The sequence below is a fragment of the Pleurodeles waltl genome, chromosome 9, assembly GCF_031143425.1.
Source record: "Pleurodeles waltl isolate 20211129_DDA chromosome 9, aPleWal1.hap1.20221129, whole genome shotgun sequence".
NCBI lineage: Eukaryota > Metazoa > Chordata > Amphibia > Caudata > Salamandridae > Pleurodeles > Pleurodeles waltl.
Genome location: NC_090448.1, coordinates 1,182,460,075 through 1,182,479,089, shown reverse-complemented (window position 1 = coordinate 1,182,479,089; position 19,015 = coordinate 1,182,460,075).

Sequence of the window (19,015 nt, the reverse complement as noted above, 5' to 3'; positions counted from 1 at the left end):
GATTAGAGTGCAGTGCATAGAGTGGAGTGGTGCAAAGTACAGTGGCGTGGTGCAGAAGGAGTGGAGTGGCATAGAGTGGTGCAGAGAAGAGTGGAGTGGTGTAGTGTGGTGCAGAGTAGAGTGCAGTGGTGTGGAGTGGTGTAGTGTGGAGTGGTGCAATGTACAGTGGCGTGGTGCAGAAGGAGTGGAGTGGCATAGAGTGGTGCAGAGAAGAGTGGAGTGCCGTAGAGTGGTGCAGAGTAGAGTGCAGTGGTGTGGAGTGGTGCAGAGTAGAGTGCAGTGGTGTGGAGTGGTGTAGTGTGGAGTGGTGCAATGTACAGTGGCGTGGTGCAGAAGGAGTGGAGTGGCATAGAGTGGTGCAGAGAAGAGTGGAGTGCCGTAGAGTGGTGCAGAGTAGAGTGCAGTGGTGTGGAGTGGTGCAGAGTAGAGTGCAGTGGTGTGGAGTGGTGTAGTGTGGAGTGGTGCAATGTACAGTGGCGTGGTGCAGAAGGAGTGGAGTGGCATAGAGTGGTGCAGAGAAGAGTGGAGTGGCGTAGAGAAGTGCAGAGTAGAGTGCAGTGGTGTGGAGTGGTGCTGAGTGCAGTGGTGTGGAGTGGTGCAGAGTAGAGTGCAGTGGTGTGGAGTGGTGTAGAGTGGAGTGGCGTGGAGTGGTGCAGAAAAGAGTGGAGCGGCGTAGAGTGGTGAAGAGAAGAGTGCTGTAGATTGGTGCAGAGTAGAGTGCAGTGGTGCACAGTGGCATAGAGTGGAGTGGTGCAGTGTGGAGTGGCATAAAGTGGTGCAGAGAAGAGTGGAGTGCTGTAGAGTGGTTCAGGGTAGAGTGCAGTGGTATGGAGTGGTGTAGAATGTAGTGGCGTGGAGCGGTACAGAGTAGAGTGGAGTGGCGTGGAGTAGTGCAGAGTAGAGTGGAGCGGCGTAGAGTGGTGCAGAGTAGCGTGGAGTGGTGCAGAGTAGAGTGGAGTGGCGTGGAGTGGTGCAGAGTAGAGTGGAGTGGCGTGGAGTGGTGCAGAGTAGAGTGGAGCGGCCTAGAGTGGTACAGAGTAGAGTGGAGTGGCGTGGAGTGGTGCAGAGTAGAGTGCAGTGGCGTGGAGCGGTACAGAGCAGAGTGGAGTGGCGTGGAGCGGTACAGAGCAGAGTGGAGTGACGTGGAGCGGTACAGAGTAGAGTGGAGTGGTGCAGAGTAGAGTGCAGTGGTGTGGAGTAGTGCAGTGGTGTGGAGTGGCGTGGAGCGGTACAGAGTAGAGTGCAGTGTCGTAGAGTGGTGCAGAGTAGAGTGGAGCGGCGTAGAGTGTAATATGCAAGGTGTGGTAACACACTGCCATTACAGACAACACATCAATTGAAATTACCATATCATTTTCATAGACATACAGTTCTACGAGTAAAACAGTGTACAGATGAAAATGTGTCGAAATTGCATCACCTAGTTTAATGATTTGTTCCGATTATATTCATGTACTTGTTCCCAAAACACTTCAGAAATAACTAAAAATGTGCTTCATTTTGTGCATTCTTAAATCTACTATATTCTGAAATACTTACACAGTTCATTTAAATTCTGTCATGTCCTAGAAAAATAATTATTCCCTTCCCCCAGTATCCAGCAGGATTGTCACATAAATCCCCTCACTTTGAAGTCAGAGTATGAAAAGTAAACTAGAGCACTTGAAAGGTAGAGCCTGACATTTGACCTCAGAATCTGAATGCACAGCACATGTGACGAGATAAGAACACGATTTAAAAGGCCTGCTAACAGAAAGCGAGTTTGTTGAAGGATACAGAAAACATGGTTTAGGCAATGGGAGGGACAAATTGAACTTCGAGAACCCAAAGGAAATAAAGCCAGAAAATGTGTTTCAGACCACAAATCCAATGGTAATCAACGAGCGGAATGCATACCGAGGTCAACTTTCTGAAAGTCCCCAAGATGTATTTAGCAACCCAGACAGCTTCTCACTCTGCCTGGTAGGCTGCTACCTAGATAGTGGCCTTTAGGTCAGCCTCTTGCTTGTGATTGGATGGCTTTCCTGTCAGTCTCAGTTTTCTGCTTCTTACCTGATGGCTTCCTCTCTGGTCTTGTGTTTGCCCCACCCCTGGAGCACTGCTTCCCTACAGTGTTTCTAATTACACGAGGTGTGTCCTTTTATGGGGAGATTTGTTTTGACAGTTTTCGTACCCCACCCTTCTTCTGAGAGCACAGCTCTGCCTTTAGGAACCTGTTTTATGGAAACACATTTCTGGCCTCATTTTGTTTTGTTTTGTGCTTTATGAGAGTAGATCTCAAGACCAGAGAGCAGCCTCAAAGGACGTGTGTGCTGAATGCACTTTATTCAACTCTTCCACTCCCTGCTCCGTACTTTCTTGGGTGTTCCCTCCCCCACCGCTCTCTCCTCCTGCCCTCTTCTCTCCCCCCTTGCTACTCCATGCACTTCTGCAACTTTAAAATGTTATATGTATATATGTGTGTGTGCATGGGTGTGTCTGCAATATGTATATATGTAAAACACGAATAGGGAACCATGGGTAGATCCCAGTATTTAGGCGGTGAGATGGTTCTTTAAAAGGGAAACTCTACAGCTAGACACTGTTGTCCTAGCTGTGCCACGCTCTTCTGGTACCCGCGGCAATGCACTCTCTGCCACACCCTCCAGCTGCACACTGCAATGCCCTTCAGTTTATTGTTGTCCTGCATGCTCCATCACTCTGCCATGCCCTGCACATTCTACCATGGTCTGCACACTCTGCCATGCCCTACACACTCTGCCATGCCCTGCACACTCTGCCATGCCCTGCACACTCCGCCATGCCCTGCACACTCCGCCATGCCCTGCACACTCTGCCATGCTCTACACACTCTGCCATTCTCTGCACACTCTGCCATGCCCTGGACACTTTGCCATGCTCTACACACTCTGCCATGCCCTACACACTCTGCAATGCCCTACACACTCTGCCATGCCCTGCACACTCTGCCATGCCCTGCACACTCTGTCATGCTCTACACACTCTGCCATGCCCTGCACACTCTGCCATGCTCTACACACTCCGCCATGCTCTACACACTCTGCCATGCCCTACACACTCTGCCATGCCCTGCACACTCTGCCATGCCCTACACAGTCAGCCATGCACAACACACTCTGCCATGCTCTGCACACTCTGCCATGCTCTACACACTCTGCCATGCCCTACACACTCTGCCATGCCCTGCACACTCTGCCATGCCCTACACACTCTGCCAAGCCCTACACACTTTGCCATGCCCTGGACTCTCTGCCATGCCCTACACACTCTGACATGCCCTGCACACTCTGCCATGCCCTGCACAGTCTGCCATGCCCTGGACACTCTGCCATGCCATGGACACTCTGCCATGCTCAGCACACTCTGCCATGCCCTGCACAGTCAGCCATGCACAACACACTCTGCCATGCCATGGACACTCTGCCATGCCCTGCAAACCCTGCCATGCCCTACACACTCTGCCATGCCCTGCACACTCTGCCATGCTCTACACACTCCGCCATGCTCTACACACTCTGCCATGCTCTGCACACTCTGCCATGCCCTACACACTCTGACATGCCCTGCACACTCTGCCATGCCCTGCACAGTCTGCCATGCCCTGGACACTCTGCCATGCCCTACATACTCTGCCATGCCCTGCACACTCTGCCATGCCCTGCACAGTCAGCCATGCACAACACACTCTGCCAATCCCTACACACTTTGCCATGCCCTGGACTCTCTGCCATGCCCTTCACACTCTGCCATGCCATGGACACTCTGCCATGCCCTGCACACTCTGCCATGCCCTGCACAGTCAGCCATGCACAACACACTCTGCCAAGCCCTACACACTTTGCCTTGCCCTGGACTCTCTGCCATGCCCTTCACACTCTGCCATGCCCTGCACACTCTGCCATGCTCTACACAGTCTGCCATGCCCTACACTCTCTGCCATGCCCTGCACACTCTGCCATGCCCTACACACTCTGCCATGCTCTGCACACTCTGCCATGCTCTACACACTCTGCCATGCCCTGCACACTCTGCCATGCCCTGCACACTCTGCCTTGCCCTGGACACTGTGTCATGCCCATCACACTCTGCCAAGTCCTACACACTCTGCCATGCTCTGCACACTCTGCCATGCCTTGCACACTCTGCCATGCGCTGCACACTCTGCCATGCCCTGCAAACCCTGCCATGCCCTGCACACTCTGCCATGCCCTGCACACTCTGCCATGCTCTACACACTCTGCCATGCTCTACACACTCTGCCATGCCATGGACACTCTGCCATGCCCTGCACACTCTGCCATGTCCTGCACATTCTGCCATGCCCGGCACACTCTGCCATGCTCTACACAGTCTGCCATGCTCTACACAGTCTGCCATGCCCTGCACACTGTACCATGCCCTCCTGGCACCAGCTATCCGCAACTTCTGCCATCCCTGCATACTCTGTCTTATCCTTCTGGCACCAGCTCTTCTGCACCCTCTGCCATCTGTGTACCCTCTGGCATGCCCTCGTGGCACCAGCTGTCCCGCACACTCTGCCATCCCTGCACTCTCTACTGTGACTGTGCCCTTCTAGCACCAGCTGACCTGCACCATCTGTCATTCCTACTTACTGTGTCATGCCTCCCTGGCACCAGCTTCCCCGCAACGTCTGCTACCCGTGCACACTCTGCCACGACCTACTGGCCCCAGCTGCTCTGGTCCCTCTGCCATCCCTGCGCAAACTTCCAAGCCCTCCTGGCACCACCTGTCCCGCACACACTGCCATCCCTGCACTCTCTGCTGTGGGTGTGCCCTTCTGGCACCAGCTGGCCTGCGCTCTTTGCACCCTCTCACTGCCATGCCAAGCTAGTGCCCACTGCTCTGCACCCCCTCTATGCCAGCCTCTTCTTGGTAACGCTGCGATGCCTCTGTGCCGCCCTCCTGTGTATTTCACCCCCTGCCAAGCACTCCAGGTGCAGGCGAGCCCCATTCCAAAGTTATCACAAGATGACTAATCGGCGATTTATGAAACACGCCAATGAATAAATCCCTGGTCCCTGTGCTTCATGGGGATGCGGTTGCCATGGCGACGCGGTTCGGGGATAACTCGGTCCTCCACTTTGTTCTGAACAGAGGGAGATTGAGCCAACGAGCCGCTGCCAAAGGTGACAGCGTTAAATTCGAAAATGAAAATATTTCTCCCAGGGTTCAAGGGGTGCCCTGTGACTGCCGAGATAGCGGCTAGAGGCGGGAGGGAGCACATGGATGTGACCCAGAATCCTATCAGCATCCCTGGCGGGCCTTCCCTGCGGCACTGTGGAGTGTGCTTGTCTGTGGTAACACTACAGCCTGGGGCACTGAGCCTTGGGGAGTAGATGGGAACAGCATCCGATGCCTTGTCCCTTTACTGCCCAGCTCCCCTGCTCACAACCACTGCTCTGCCCCTCTGTGCCCTCTCCCGTCCTGCTCTTCCCTGCCCTCCCTTGACCCTCGGTGCTGTCCCTTTACTGCCCAGCTCCCCTACTCACAACCACTGCTCTGCCCCTCTGTGCCCTCTCCCGTCCTGCTCTTCCCTGCCCTCCCTTGACCCCCTGCGCTGTCCCTTTACTGCCCAGCTCCCCTACTCACAACCACTGCTCTGCCCCTCTGTGCCCTCTCCCGTCCTGCTCTTCCCTGCCCTCCCTTGACCCCCTGTGCTGTCCCTTTACTGCCCAGCTCCCCTACTCACAACCACTGCTCTGCCCCTCTGTGCCCTCTCCCGTCCTGCTCTTCCCTGCCCTCCCTTGACCCCCTGTGCTGTCCCTTTACTGCCCAGCTCCCCTACTCACAACCACTGCTCTGCCCCTCTGTGCCCTCTCCTGCTCCTCTGTGCCCTCTCCTGCTCCCCTGTGCCCTCTCCTGCTCCCCTGTGCCCTCTCCTGCTCCCCTGTGCTATCTCCTCTCCTGCTCCCCTGTGCCCTCTGCTGCCCCTCTGTGTCCTCTCCCGTCCTGCTCTTCTCTGCCCTCGATTGACCCCCTGTGCTGTCCCTTTACTGCCCAGCTCCCCTACTCACAACCACTGCTCTGCCCCTCTGTGCCCTCTCCTGCTCCTCTGTGCCCTCTCCTGCTCTCCTGTGCCCTCTCCTACTCCTCTGTGCCCTCTCCTGCTCCCCTGTGCCCTCTGCTGCCCCTCTGTGCCCTCTCCTGCTCCTCTGTGCCCTCTCCCGTCCTGCTCTTCTCTGCCCTCCCTTGACCCTCTGTGCTGTCCCTTTACTGCCCAGCTCCCCTACTCACAACCACTGCTCTGCCCCTCTGTGCCCTCTCCTGCTCCTCTGTGCCCTCTCCTGCTCCCCTGTGCTATCTCCTCTCCTGCTCCCCTGTGCCCTCTGCTGCCCCTCTGTGTCCTCTCCTACTCCTCTGTGCCCTCTCCCGTCCTGCTCTTTCCTGCCCTCCCTTGACCCCCTGTGCTGTCCCTTTACTGCCCAGCTCCCCTACTCAAAACCACTGCTCTGCCCCTCTGTGCCCTCTCCCGTCCTGATCTTCCCTGCCCTCCCTTGACCCTCTGTGCTGTCCCTTTACTGCCCAGCTCCCCTACTCACAACCACTGCTCTGCCCCTCTGTGCCCTCTCCCGTCCTGCTCTTCCCTGCCCTCCCTTGACCCCCTGTGCTGTCCCTTTACTGCCCAGCTCCCCTACTCACAACCACTGCTCTGCCCCTCTGTGCCCTCTCCTGCTCCTCTGTGCCCTCTCCTGCTCCTCTGTGCCCTCTCCACCTCCCCTGTGCCCTCTGCTGCTCCTCTGTGCCCTCTCCCGTCCTGCTCTTCCCTGCCCTCCCTTGACCCTCTGTGCTGTCCCTTTACTGCCCAGCTCCCCTACTCACAACCACTGCTCTGCCCCTCTGTGCCCTCTCCCGTCCTGCTCTTCCCTGCCCTCCCTTGACCCTCTGTGCTGTCCCTTTACTGCCCAGCTCCCCTACTCACAACCACTGCTCTGCCCCTCTGTGCCCTCTCCCGTCCTGCTCTTCCCTGCCCTCCCTTGACCCTCTGTGCTGTCCCTTTACTGCCCAGCTCCCCTACTCACAACCACTGCTCTGCCCCTCTGTGCCCTCTCCCGTCCTGCTCTTCTCTGCCCTCCCTTGACCCCCTGTGCCGTCCCTTTACTGCCCAGCTCCCCTACTCACAACCACTGCTCTGCCCCTCTGTGCCCTCTCCCGTCCTGCTCTTCCCTGCCCTCCCTTGACCCCCTGTGCTGTCCCTTTACTGCCCAGCTCCCCTACTCACAACCACTGCTCTGCCCCTCTGTGCCCTCTCCCGTCCTGCTCTTCCCTGCCCTCCCTTGACCCCCTGTGCTGTCCCTTTACTGCCCAGCTCCCCTACTCACAACCACTGCTCTGCCCCTCTGTGCCCTCTACCGTCCTGCTCTTCCCTGCCCTCCCTTGACCCTCTGTGCTGTCCCTTTACTGCCCAGCTCCCCTACTCACAACCACTGCTCTGCCCCTCTGTGCCCTCTACCGTCCTGCTCTTCCCTGCCCTCCCTTGACCCTGTGCTGTACCTTTACTGCCCAGCTCCCCTACTCACAACCACTGCTCTGCCCCTCTGTGCCCTCTCCCGTCCTGCTCTTCCCTGCCCTCCCTTGACCCCCTGTGCTGTACCTTTACTGCCCAGCTCCCCTACTCACAACCACTGCTCTGCCCCTCTGTGCCCTCTCCCGTCCTGCTCTTCCCTGCCCTCCCTTGACCCCCTGTGCTGTACCTTTACTGCCCAGCTCCCCTACTCACAACCACTGCTCCGCCCCTCTGTGCCCTCTCCCGTCCTGCTCTTCCCTGCCCTCCCTTGACCCCCTGTGCTGTACTTTTACTGCCCAGCTCCCCTACTCACAACCACTGCTCTGCCCCTCTGTGCCCTCTCCCGCCCTGCTCTTCCCTGCCCTCCCTTGACCCCCTGTGCTGTCCCTTTACTGCCCAGCTCCCCTACTCACAACCACTGCTCTGCCCCTCTGTGCCCTCTCCCGTCCTGCTCTTCCCTGCCCTCCCTTGACCCCCTGTGCTGTCCCTTTACTGCCCAGCTCCCCTACTCACAACCACTGCTCTGCCCCTCTGTGCCCTCTCCCGCCCTGCTCTTCCCTGCCCTCCCTTGACCCCCTGTGCTGTCCCTTTACTGCCCAGCTCCCCTACTCACAACCACTGCTCTGCCCCTCTGTGCCCTCTCCCGCCCTGCTCTTCCCTGCCCTCCCTTGACCCCCTGTGCTGTCCCTTTACTGCCCAGCTCCCCTACTCACAACCACTGCTCTGCCCCTCTGTGCCCTCTCCCGTCCTGCTCTTCCCTGCCCTCCCTTGACCCCCTGTGCTGTCCCTTTACTGCCCAGCTCCCCTACTCACAACCACTGCTCTGCCCCTCTGTGCCCTCTCCCGTCCTGCTCTTCCCTGCCCTCCCTTGACCCCCTGTGCTGTCCCTTTACTGCCCAGCTCCCCTACTCACACCACTGCTCTGCCCCTCTGTGCCCTCTCCCGTCCTGCTCTTCCCTGCCCTCCCTTGACCCCCTGTGCTGTCCCTTTACTGCCCAGCTCCCCTACTCACAACCACTGCTCTGCCCCTCTGTGCCCTCTCCCGTCCTGCTCTTCCCTGCCCTCCCTTGACCCTCTGTGCTGTCCCTTTACTGCCCAGCTCCCCTACTCACAACCACTGCTCTGCCCCTCTGTGCCCTCTCCCGTACTGCTCCTCCCTGCCCTCCCTTGACCCCCTGTGCTGTCCCTTTACTGCCCAGCTCCCCTACTCACAAACCACTGCTCTGCCCCTCTGTGCCCTCTCCCGTACTGCTCTTCTCTGCCCTCCCTTGACCCTCTGTGCTGTCCCTTTACTGCCCAGCTCCCCTACTCACAACCACTGCTCTGCCCCTCTGTGTCCTCTCCGTACTGCTCTTCCCTGAACTCCCTTGACCCCCGGTGCTGTCCCTTTACTGCCCAGCTCCCCTACTCACAACCACTGCTCTGCCCCTCTGTGCCCTCTCCCGTCCTGCTCTTCCCTGCCCTCCCTTGACCCCCTGCGCTGTCCCTTTACTGCCCAGCTCCCCTACTCACAACCACTGCTCTGCCCCTCTGTGCCCTCTCCCGTCCTGCTCTTCCCTGCCCCCCCTTGACCCCCTGCGCTGTCCCTTTACTGCCCAGCTCCCCTACTCACAACCACTGCTCTGCCCCTCTGTGCCCTCTCCCGTCCTGCTCTTCCCTGCCCTCCCTTGACCCCCTGCGCTGTCCCTTTACTGCCCAGCTCCCCTACTCACAACCACTGCTCTGCCCCTCTGTGCCCTCTCCCGTCCTGCTCTTCCCTGCCCTCCCTTGACCCCCTGTGCTGTCCCTTTACTGCCCAGCTCCCCTACTCACAACCACTGCTCTGCCCCTCTGTGCCCTCTCCCGTCCTGCTCTTCCCTGCCCTCCCTTGACCCCCTGTGCTGTCCCTTTACTGCCCAGCTCCCCTACTCACAACCACTGCTCTGCCCCTCTGTGCCCTCTCCCGTCCTGCTCTTCCCTGCCCTCCCTTGACCCCCTGTGCTGTCCCTTTACTGCCCAGCTCCCCTACTCACAACCACTGCTCTGCCCCTCTGTGCCCTCTCCCGTCCTGCTCTTCCCTGCCCTCCCTTGACCCCCTGTGCTGTCCCTTTACTGCCCTGCTCCCCTACTCACAACCACTGCTCTGCCCCTCTGTGCCCTCTCCCGTCCTGCTCTTCCCTGCCCTCCCTTGACCCCCTGTGCTGTCCCTTTACTGCCCTGCTCCCCTACTCACAACCACTGCTCTGCCCCTCTGTGCCTTCTCCCGTCCTGCTCTTCCCTGCCTTCCCTTGACCCCCTGTGCTGTCCCTTTACTGCCCAGCTCCCCTACTCACAACCACTGCTCTGCCCCTCTGTGCCCTCTCCCGTCCTGCTCTTCCCTGCCCTCCCTTGACCCTGTGCTGTCCCTTTACTGCCCAGCTCCCCTACTCACAACCACTGCTCTGCCCCTCTGTGCCCTCTCCCGTCCTGCTCTTCCCTGCCCTCCCTTGACCCTGTGCTGTACCTTTACTGCCCAGCTCCCCTACTCACAACCACTGCTGTGCCCCTCTGTGCCCTCTCCCGTCCTGCTCTTCCCTGCCCTCCCTTGACCCCCTGTGCTGTACTTTTACTGCCCAGCTCCCCTACTCACAACCACTGCTCTGCCCCTCTGTGCCCTCTCCCGCCCTGCTCTTCCCTGCCCTCCCTTGACCCCCTGTGCTGTACTTTTACTGCCCAGCTCCCCTACTCACAACCACTGCTCTGCCCCTCTGTGCCCTCTCCCGCCCTGCTCTTCCCTGCCCTCCCTTGACCCCCTGTGCTGTCCCTTTACTGCCCAGCTCCCCTACTCACAACCACTGCTCTGCCCCTCTGTGCCCTCTCACGCCCTGCTCTTCCCTGCCCTCCCTTGACCCCCTGTGCTGTCCCTTTACTGCCCAGCTCCCCTACTCACAACCACTGCTCTGCCCCTCTGTGCCCTCTCACGCCCTGCTCTTCCCTGCCCTCCCTTGACCCCCTGTGCTGTCCCTTTACTGCCCAGCTCCCCTACTCACAACCACTGCTCTGCCCCTCTGTGCCCTCTCCCGTCCTGCTCTTCCCTGCCCTCCCTTGACCCCCTGTGCTGTCCCTTTACTGCCCAGCTCCCCTACTCACAACCACTGCTCTGCCCCTCTGTGCCCTCTCCCGTCCTGCTCTTCCCTGCCCTCCCTTGACCCCCTGTGCAGTCCCTTTACTGCCCAGCTCCCCTACTCACAACCACTGCTCTGCCCCTCTGTGCCCTCTCCCGTCCTGCTCTTCCCTGCCCTCCCTTGACCCCCTGTGCTGTCCCTTTACTGCCCAGCTCCCCTACTCACAACCACTGCTCTGCCCCTCTGTGCCCTCTCCCGTCCTGCTCTTCCCTGCCCTCCCTTGACCCTCTGTGCTGTCCCTTTACTGCCCAGCTCCCCTACTCACAACCACTGCTCTGCCCCTCTGTGCCCTCTCCCGTCCTGCTCCTCCCTGCCCTCCCTTGACCCCCTGTGCTGTCCCTTTACTGCCCAGCTCCCCTACTCACAAACCACTGCTCTGCCCCTCTGTGCCCTCTCCCGTACTGCTCTTCTCTGCCCTCCCTTGACCCTCTGTGCTGTCCCTTTACTGCCCAGCTCCCCTACTCACAACCACTGCTCTGCCCCTCTGTGTCCTCTCCCGTACTGCTCTTCCCTGAACTCCCTTGACCCCCGGTGCTGTCCCTTTACTGCCCAGCTCCCCTACTCACAACCACTGCTCTGCCCCTCTGTGCCCTCTCCCGTCCTGCTCTTCCCTGCCCTCCCTTGACCCCCTGCGCTGTCCCTTTACTGCCCAGCTCCCCTACTCACAACCACTGCTCTGCCCCTCTGTGCCCTCTCCCGTCCTGCTCTTCCCTGCCCCCCCTTGACCCCCTGCGCTGTCCCTTTACTGCCCAGCTCCCCTACTCACAACCACTGCTCTGCCCCTCTGTGCCCTCTCCCGTCCTGCTCTTCCCTGCCCTCCCTTGACCCCCTGCGCTGTCCCTTTACTGCCCAGCTCCCCTACTCACAACCACTGCTCTGCCCCTCTGTGCCCTCTCCCGTCCTGCTCTTCCCTGCCCTCCCTTGACCCCCTGTGCTGTCCCTTTACTGCCCTGCTCCCCTACTCACAACCACTGCTCTGCCCCTCTGTGCCCTCTCCCGTCCTGCTCTTCCCTGCCCTCCCTTGACCCCCTGTGCTGTCCCTTTACTGCCCTGCTCCCCTACTCACAACCACTGCTCTGCCCCTCTGTGCCCTCTCCCGTCCTGCTCTTCCCTGCCCTCCCTTGACCCCCTGTGCTGTCCCTTTACTGCCCTGCTCCCCTACTCACAACCACTGCTCTGCCCCTCTGTGCCCTCTCCCGTCCTGCTCTTCCCTGCCCTCCCTTGACCCCCTGTGCTGTCCCTTTACTGCCCTGCTCCCCTACTCACAACCACTGCTCTGCCCCTCTGTGCCCTCTCCCGTCCTGCTCTTCCCTGCCCTCCCTTGACCCCCTGTGCTGTCCCTTTACTGCCCTGCTCCCCTACTCACAACCACTGCTCTGCCCCTCTGTGCCCTCTACCGTCCTGCTCTTCCCTGCCTTCCCTTGACCCCCTGTGCTGTCCCTTTACTGCCCAGCTCCCCTACTCACAACCACTGCTCTGCCCCTCTGTGCCCTCTACCGTCCTGCTCTTCCCTGCCCTCCCTTGACCCTCTGTGCTGTCCCTTTACTGCCCAGCTCCCCTACTCACAACCACTGCTCTGCCCCTCTGTGCCCTCTACCGTCCTGCTCTTCCCTGCCCTCCCTTGACCCAGTGCTGTCCCTTTACTGCCTAGCTCCCCTACTCACAACCAATGCTCTGCCCCTCTGTGCCCTCTCCCGTCCTGCTCTTCCCTGCCCTCCCTTGACCCCCTGTGCTGTCCCTTTACTGCCCAGCTCCCCTACTCACAACCACTGCTCTGCCCCTCTGTGCCCTCTCCCGTCCTGCTCTTCCCTGCCCTCCCTTGACCCCCTGTGCTGTCCCTTTACTGCCCAGCTCCCCTACTCACAACCACTGCTCTGCCCCTCTGTGCCCTCTACCGTCCTGCTCTTCCCTGCCCTCCCTTGACCCTCTGTGCTGTCCCTTTACTGCCCAGCTCCCCTACTCACAACCACTGCTCTGCCCCTCTGTGCCCTCTCCCGTCCTGCTCTTCCCTGCCCTCCCTTGACCCCCTGTGCTGTACCTTTACTGCCCAGCTCCCCTACTCACAACCACTGCTCTGCCCCTCTGTGCCCTCTCCCGTCCTGCTCTTCCCTGCCCTCCCTTGACCCCCTGTGCTGTACCTTTACTGCCCAGCTCCCCTACTCACAACCACTGCTCCGCCCCTCTGTGCCCTCTCCCGTCCTGCTCTTCCCTGCCCTCCCTTGACCCCCTGTGCTGTACTTTTACTGCCCAGCTCCCCTACTCACAACCACTGCTCTGCCCCTCTGTGCCCTCTCCCGCCCTGCTCTTCCCTGCCCTCCCTTGACCCCCTGTGCTGTCCCTTTACTGCCCAGCTCCCCTACTCACAACCACTGCTCTGCCCCTCTGTGCCCTCTCCCGTCCTGCTCTTCCCTGCCCTCCCTTGACCCCCTGTGCTGTCCCTTTACTGCCCAGCTCCCCTACTCACAACCACTGCTCTGCCCCTCTGTGCCCTCTCCCGCCCTGCTCTTCCCTGCCCTCCCTTGACCCCCTGTGCTGTCCCTTTACTGCCCAGCTCCCCTACTCACAACCACTGCTCTGCCCCTCTGTGCCCTCTCCCGCCCTGCTCTTCCCTGCCCTCCCTTGACCCCCTGTGCTGTCCCTTTACTGCCCAGCTCCCCTACTCACAACCACTGCTCTGCCCCTCTGTGCCCTCTCCCGTCCTGCTCTTCCCTGCCCTCCCTTGACCCCCTGTGCTGTCCCTTTACTGCCCAGCTCCCCTACTCACAAACCACTGCTCTGCCCCTCTGTGCCCTCTCCCGTACTGCTCTTCTCTGCCCTCCCTTGACCCTCTGTGCTGTCCCTTTACTGCCCAGCTCCCCTACTCACAACCACTGCTCTGCCCCTCTGTGTCCTCTCCCGTACTGCTCTTCCCTGAACTCCCTTGACCCCCGGTGCTGTCCCTTTACTGCCCAGCTCCCCTACTCACAACCACTGCTCTGCCCCTCTGTGCCCTCTCCCGTCCTGCTCTTCCCTGCCCTCCCTTGACCCCCTGCGCTGTCCCTTTACTGCCCAGCTCCCCTACTCACAACCACTGCTCTGCCCCTCTGTGCCCTCTCCCGTCCTGCTCTTCCCTGCCCCCCCTTGACCCCCTGCGCTGTCCCTTTACTGCCCAGCTCCCCTACTCACAACCACTGCTCTGCCCCTCTGTGCCCTCTCCCGTCCTGCTCTTCCCTGCCCTCCCTTGACCCCCTGCGCTGTCCCTTTACTGCCCAGCTCCCCTACTCACAACCACTGCTCTGCCCCTCTGTGCCCTCTCCCGTCCTGCTCTTCCCTGCCCTCCCTTGACCCCCTGCGCTGTCCCTTTACTGCCCAGCTCCCCTACTCACAACCACTGCTCTGCCCCTCTGTGCCCTCTCCCGTCCTGCTCTTCCCTGCCCTCCCTTGACCCCCTGTGCTGTCCCTTTACTGCCCAGCTCCCCTACTCACAACCACTGCTCTGCCCCTCTGTGCCCTCTCCCGTCCTGCTCTTCCCTGCCCTCCCTTGACCCCCTGTGCTGTCCCTTTACTGCCCAGCTCCCCTACTCACAACCACTGCTCTGCCCCTCTGTGCCCTCTCCCGTCCTGCTCTTCCCTGCCCTCCCTTGACCCCCTGTGCTGTCCCTTTACTGCCCAGCTCCCCTACTCACAACCACTGCTCTGCCCCTCTGTGCCCTCTCCCGTACTGCTCTTCCCTGCCCTCCCTTGACCCCCTGTGCTGTCCCTTTACTGCCCAGCTCCCCTACTCACAACCACTGCTCTGCCCCTCTGTGCCCTCTCCCGTACTGCTCTTCCCTGCCCTTCCTTGACCCCCTGTGCTGTCCCTTTACTGCCCAGCTCCCCTACTCACAACCACTGCTCTGCCCCTCTGTGCCCTCTCCCGTACTGCTCTTCCCTGCCCTCCCTTGACCCCCTGTGCTGTCCCTTTACTGCCCAGCTCCCCTACTCACAACCCACTGCTCTGCCCCTCTGTGCCCTCTCCCGTACTGCTCTTCTCTGCCCTCCCTTGACCCCCTGTGCTGTCCCTTTACTGCCCAGCTCCCCTACTCACAACCACTGCTCTGCCCCTCTGTAACCTCTCCCGTACTGCTCTTCTCTGCCCTCCCTTGACCCCCTGCGCTGTCCCTTTACTGCCCAGCTCCCCTACTCACAACCACTGCTCTGCCCCTCTGTAACCTCTCCCGTACTGCTCTTCCCTGCCCTCCCTTGACCCTCTGCGCTGTACCTTTACTGCCCAGCTCCCCTACTCACAACCACTGCTCTGCCCCTCTGTGCCCTCTCCCGTACTGCTCTTCCCTGCCCTCCCTTGACCCTCTGCGCTGTACCTTTACTGCCCAGCTCCCCTACTCACAACCACTGCTCTGCCCCTCTGTGCCCTCTCCCGTCCTGCTCTTCCCTGCCCTCCCTTGACCCCCGGTGCTGTACCTTTACTGCCCAGCTCCCCTACTCACAAACCACTGCTCTGCCCCTCTGTGCCCTCTCCCGTACTGCTCTTCCCTGCCCTCCCTTGACCCCCTGTGCTGTCCCTTTACTGCCCAGCTCCCCTACTCACAAACCACTGCTCTGCCCCTCTGTGTCCTCTCCCGTACTGCTCTTCTCTGCCCTCCCTTGACCCTCTGTGCTGTCCCTTTACTGCCCAGCTCCCCTACTCACAACCACTGCTCTGCCCCTCTGTGTCCTCTCCCGTACTGCTCTTCCCTGAACTCCCTTGACCCCCGGTGCTGTCCCTTTACTGCCCAGCTCCCCTACTCACAACCACTGCTCTGCCCCTCTGTGCCCTCTCCCGTCCTGCTCTTCCCTGCCCTCCCTTGACCCCCTGCGCTGTCCCTTTACTGCCCAGCTCCCCTACTCACAACCACTGCTCTGCCCCTCTGTGCCCTCTCCCGTCCTGCTCTTCCCTGCCCCCCCTTGACCCCCTGCGCTGTCCCTTTACTGCCCAGCTCCCCTACTCACAACCACTGCTCTGCCCCTCTGTGCCCTCTCCCGTCCTGCTCTTCCCTGCCCTCCCTTGACCCCCTGCGCTGTCCCTTTACTGCCCAGCTCCCCTACTCACAACCACTGCTCTGCCCCTCTGTGCCCTCTCCCGTCCTGCTCTTCCCTGCCCTCCCTTGACCCCCTGTGCTGTCCCTTTACTGCCCAGCTCCCCTACTCACAACCACTGCTCTGCCCCTCTGTGCCCTCTCCCGTCCTGCTCTTCCCTGCCCTCCCTTGACCCCCTGTGCTGTCCCTTTACTGCCCAGCTCCCCTACTCACAACCACTGCTCTGCCCCTCTGTGCCCTCTCCCGTCCTGCTCTTCCCTGCCCTCCCTTGACCCCCTGTGCTGTCCCTTTACGGCCCAGCTCCCCTACTCACAACCACTGCTCTGCCCCTCTGTGCCCTCTCCCGTCCTGCTCTTCCCTGCCCTCCCTTGACCCCCTGTGCTGTCCCTTTACTGCCCTGCTCCCCTACTCACAACCACTGCTCTGCCCCTCTGTGCCCTCTCCCGTCCTGCTCTTCCCTGCCCTCCCTTGACCCCCTGTGCTGTCCCTTTACTGCCCTGCTCCCCTACTCACAACCACTGCTCTGCCCCTCTGTGCCCTCTCCCGTCCTGCTCTTCCCTGCCTTCCCTTGACCCCCTGTGCTGTCCCTTTACTGCCCTGCTCCCCTACTCACAACCACTGCTCTGCCCCTCTGTGCCCTCTCCCGTCCTGCTCTTCCCTGCCCTCCCTTGACCCCCTGTGCTGTCCCTTTACTGCCCAGCTCCCCTACTCACAACCACTGCTCTGCCCCTCTGTGCCCTCTCCCGTCCTGCTCTTCCCTGCCCTCCCTTGACCCCCTGTGCTGTCCCTTTACTGCCCAGCTCCCCTACTCACAACCCACTGCTCTGCCCCTCTGTGCCCTCTCCCGTCCTGCTCTTCTCTGCCCTCCCTTGACCCCCTGTGCTGTCCCTTTACTGCCCAGCTCCCCTACTCACAACCACTGCTCTGCCCCTCTGTGCCCTCTCCCGTACTGCTCTTCTCTGCCCTCCCTTGACCCCCTGCGCTGTCCCTTTACTGCCCAGATCCCCTACTCACAACCACTGCTCTGCCCCTCTGTGCCCTCTCCCGTACTGCTCTTCTCTGCCCTCCCTTGACCCCCTGCGCTGTCCCTTTACTGCCCAGATCCCCTACTCACAACCACTGCTCTGCCCCTCTGTGCCCTCTCCCGTACTGCTCTTCCCTGCCCTCCCTTGACCCTCTGCGCTGTCCCTTTACTGCCCAGATCCCCTACTCACAACCACTGCTCTGCCCCTCTGTGCCCTCTCCCGTCCTGCTCTTCCCTGCCCTCCCTTGACGCCCGGTGCTGTACCTTTACTGCCCAGCTCCCCTACTCACAACCACTGCTCTGCCCCTCTGTGCCCTCTCCCGTCCTGCTCTTCCCTGCCCTCCCTTGACCCCCTGTGCTGTACCTTTACTGCCCAGCTCCCCTACTCACAACCACTGCTCTGCCCCTCTGTGCCCTCTCCCGTCCTGCTCTTGCCTGCCCTCCCTTGACCCCCTGTGCTGTCCCTTTACTGCCCAGCTCCCCTACTCACAACCACTGCTCTGCCCCTCTGTGCCCTCTCCCGTCCTGCTCTTGCCTGCCCTCCCTTGACCCTCTGTGCTGTCCCTTTACTGCCCAGCTCCCCTACTCACAACCACTGCTCTGCCCCTCTGTGCCCTCTCCCGTCCTGCTCTTCCCTGAACTCCCTTGACCCCCGGTGCTGTCCCTTTACTGCCCAGCTCCCCTACTCACAACCACTGCTCTGCCCCTCTGTGCCCTCTCCCGTCCTGCTCTTCCCTGCCCTCCCTTGACCCCCTGCGCTGTCCCTTTACTGCCCAGCTCCCCTACTCACAACCACTGCTCTGCCCCTCTGTGCCCTCTCCCGTCCTGCTCTTCCCTGCCCCCCCTTGACCCCCTGCGCTGTCCCTTTACTGCCCAGCTCCCCTACTCACAACCACTGCTCTGCCCCTCTGTGCCCTCTCCCGTCCTGCTCTTCCCTGCCCTCCCTTGACCCCCTGCGCTGTCCCTTTACTGCCCAGCTCCCCTACTCACAACCACTGCTCTGCCCCTCTGTGCCCTCCCCCGTCCTGCTCTTCCCTGCCCTCCCTTGACCCCCTGCGCTGTCCCTTTACTGCCCAGCTCCCCTACTCACAACCACTGCTCTGCCCCTCTGTGCCCTCCCCCGTCCTGCTCTTCCCTGCCCTCCCTTGACCCCCTGTGCTGTCCCTTTACTGCCCAGCTCCCCTACTCACAACCACTGCTCTGCCCCTCTGTGCCCTCTCCCGTCCTGCTCTTCCCTGCCCTCCCTTGACCCCCTGTGCTGTCCCTTTACTGCCCAGCTCCCCTACTCACAACCACTGCTCTGCCCCTCTGTGCCCTCTCCCGTCCTGCTCTTCCCTGCCCTCCCTTGACCCCCTGTGCTGTCCCTTTACTGCCCTGCTCCCCTACTCACAACCACTGCTCTGCCCCTCTGTGCCCTCTCCCGTCCTGCTCTTCCCTGCCTTCCCTTGACCCCCTGTGCTGTCCCTTTACTGCCCTGCTCCCCTACTCACAACCACTGCTCTGCCCCTCTGTGCCCTCTCCCGTCCTGCTCTTCCCTGCCTTCCCTTGACCCCCTGTGCTGTCCCTTTACTGCCCTGCTCCCCTACTCACAACCACTGCTCTGCCCCTCTGTGCCCTCTCCCGTCCTGCTCTTCCCTGCCCTCCCTTGACCCCCTGTGCTGTCCCTTTACTGCCCAGCTCCCCTACTCACAACCACTGCTCTGCCCCTCTGTGCCCTCTCCCGTCCTGCTCTTCCCTGCCCTTCCTTGACCCCCTGTGCTGTCCCTTTACTGCCCAGCTCCCCTACTCACAACCACTGCTCTGCCCCTCTGTGCCCTCTCCCGTCCTGCTCTTCCCTGCCCTCCCTTGACCCCCTGTGCTGTCCCTTTACTGCCCAGCTCCCCTACTCACAACCCACTGCTCTGCCCCTCTGTGCCCTCTCCCGTACTGCTCTTCTCTGCCCTCCCTTGACCCCCTGTGCTGTCCCTTTACTGCCCAGCTCCCCTACTCACAACCACTGCTCTGCCCCTCTGTAACCTCTCCCGTACTGCTCTTCTCTGCCCTCCCTTGACCCCCTGCGCTGTCCCTTTACTGCCCAGCTCCCCTACTCACAACCACTGCTCTGCCCCTCTGTAACCTCTCCCGTACTGCTCTTCTCTGCCCTCCCTTGACCCTCTGCGCTGTCCCTTTACTGCCCAGATCCCCTACTCACAACCACTGCTCTGCCCCTCTGTGCCCTCTCCCGTACTGCTCTTCCCTGCCCTCCCT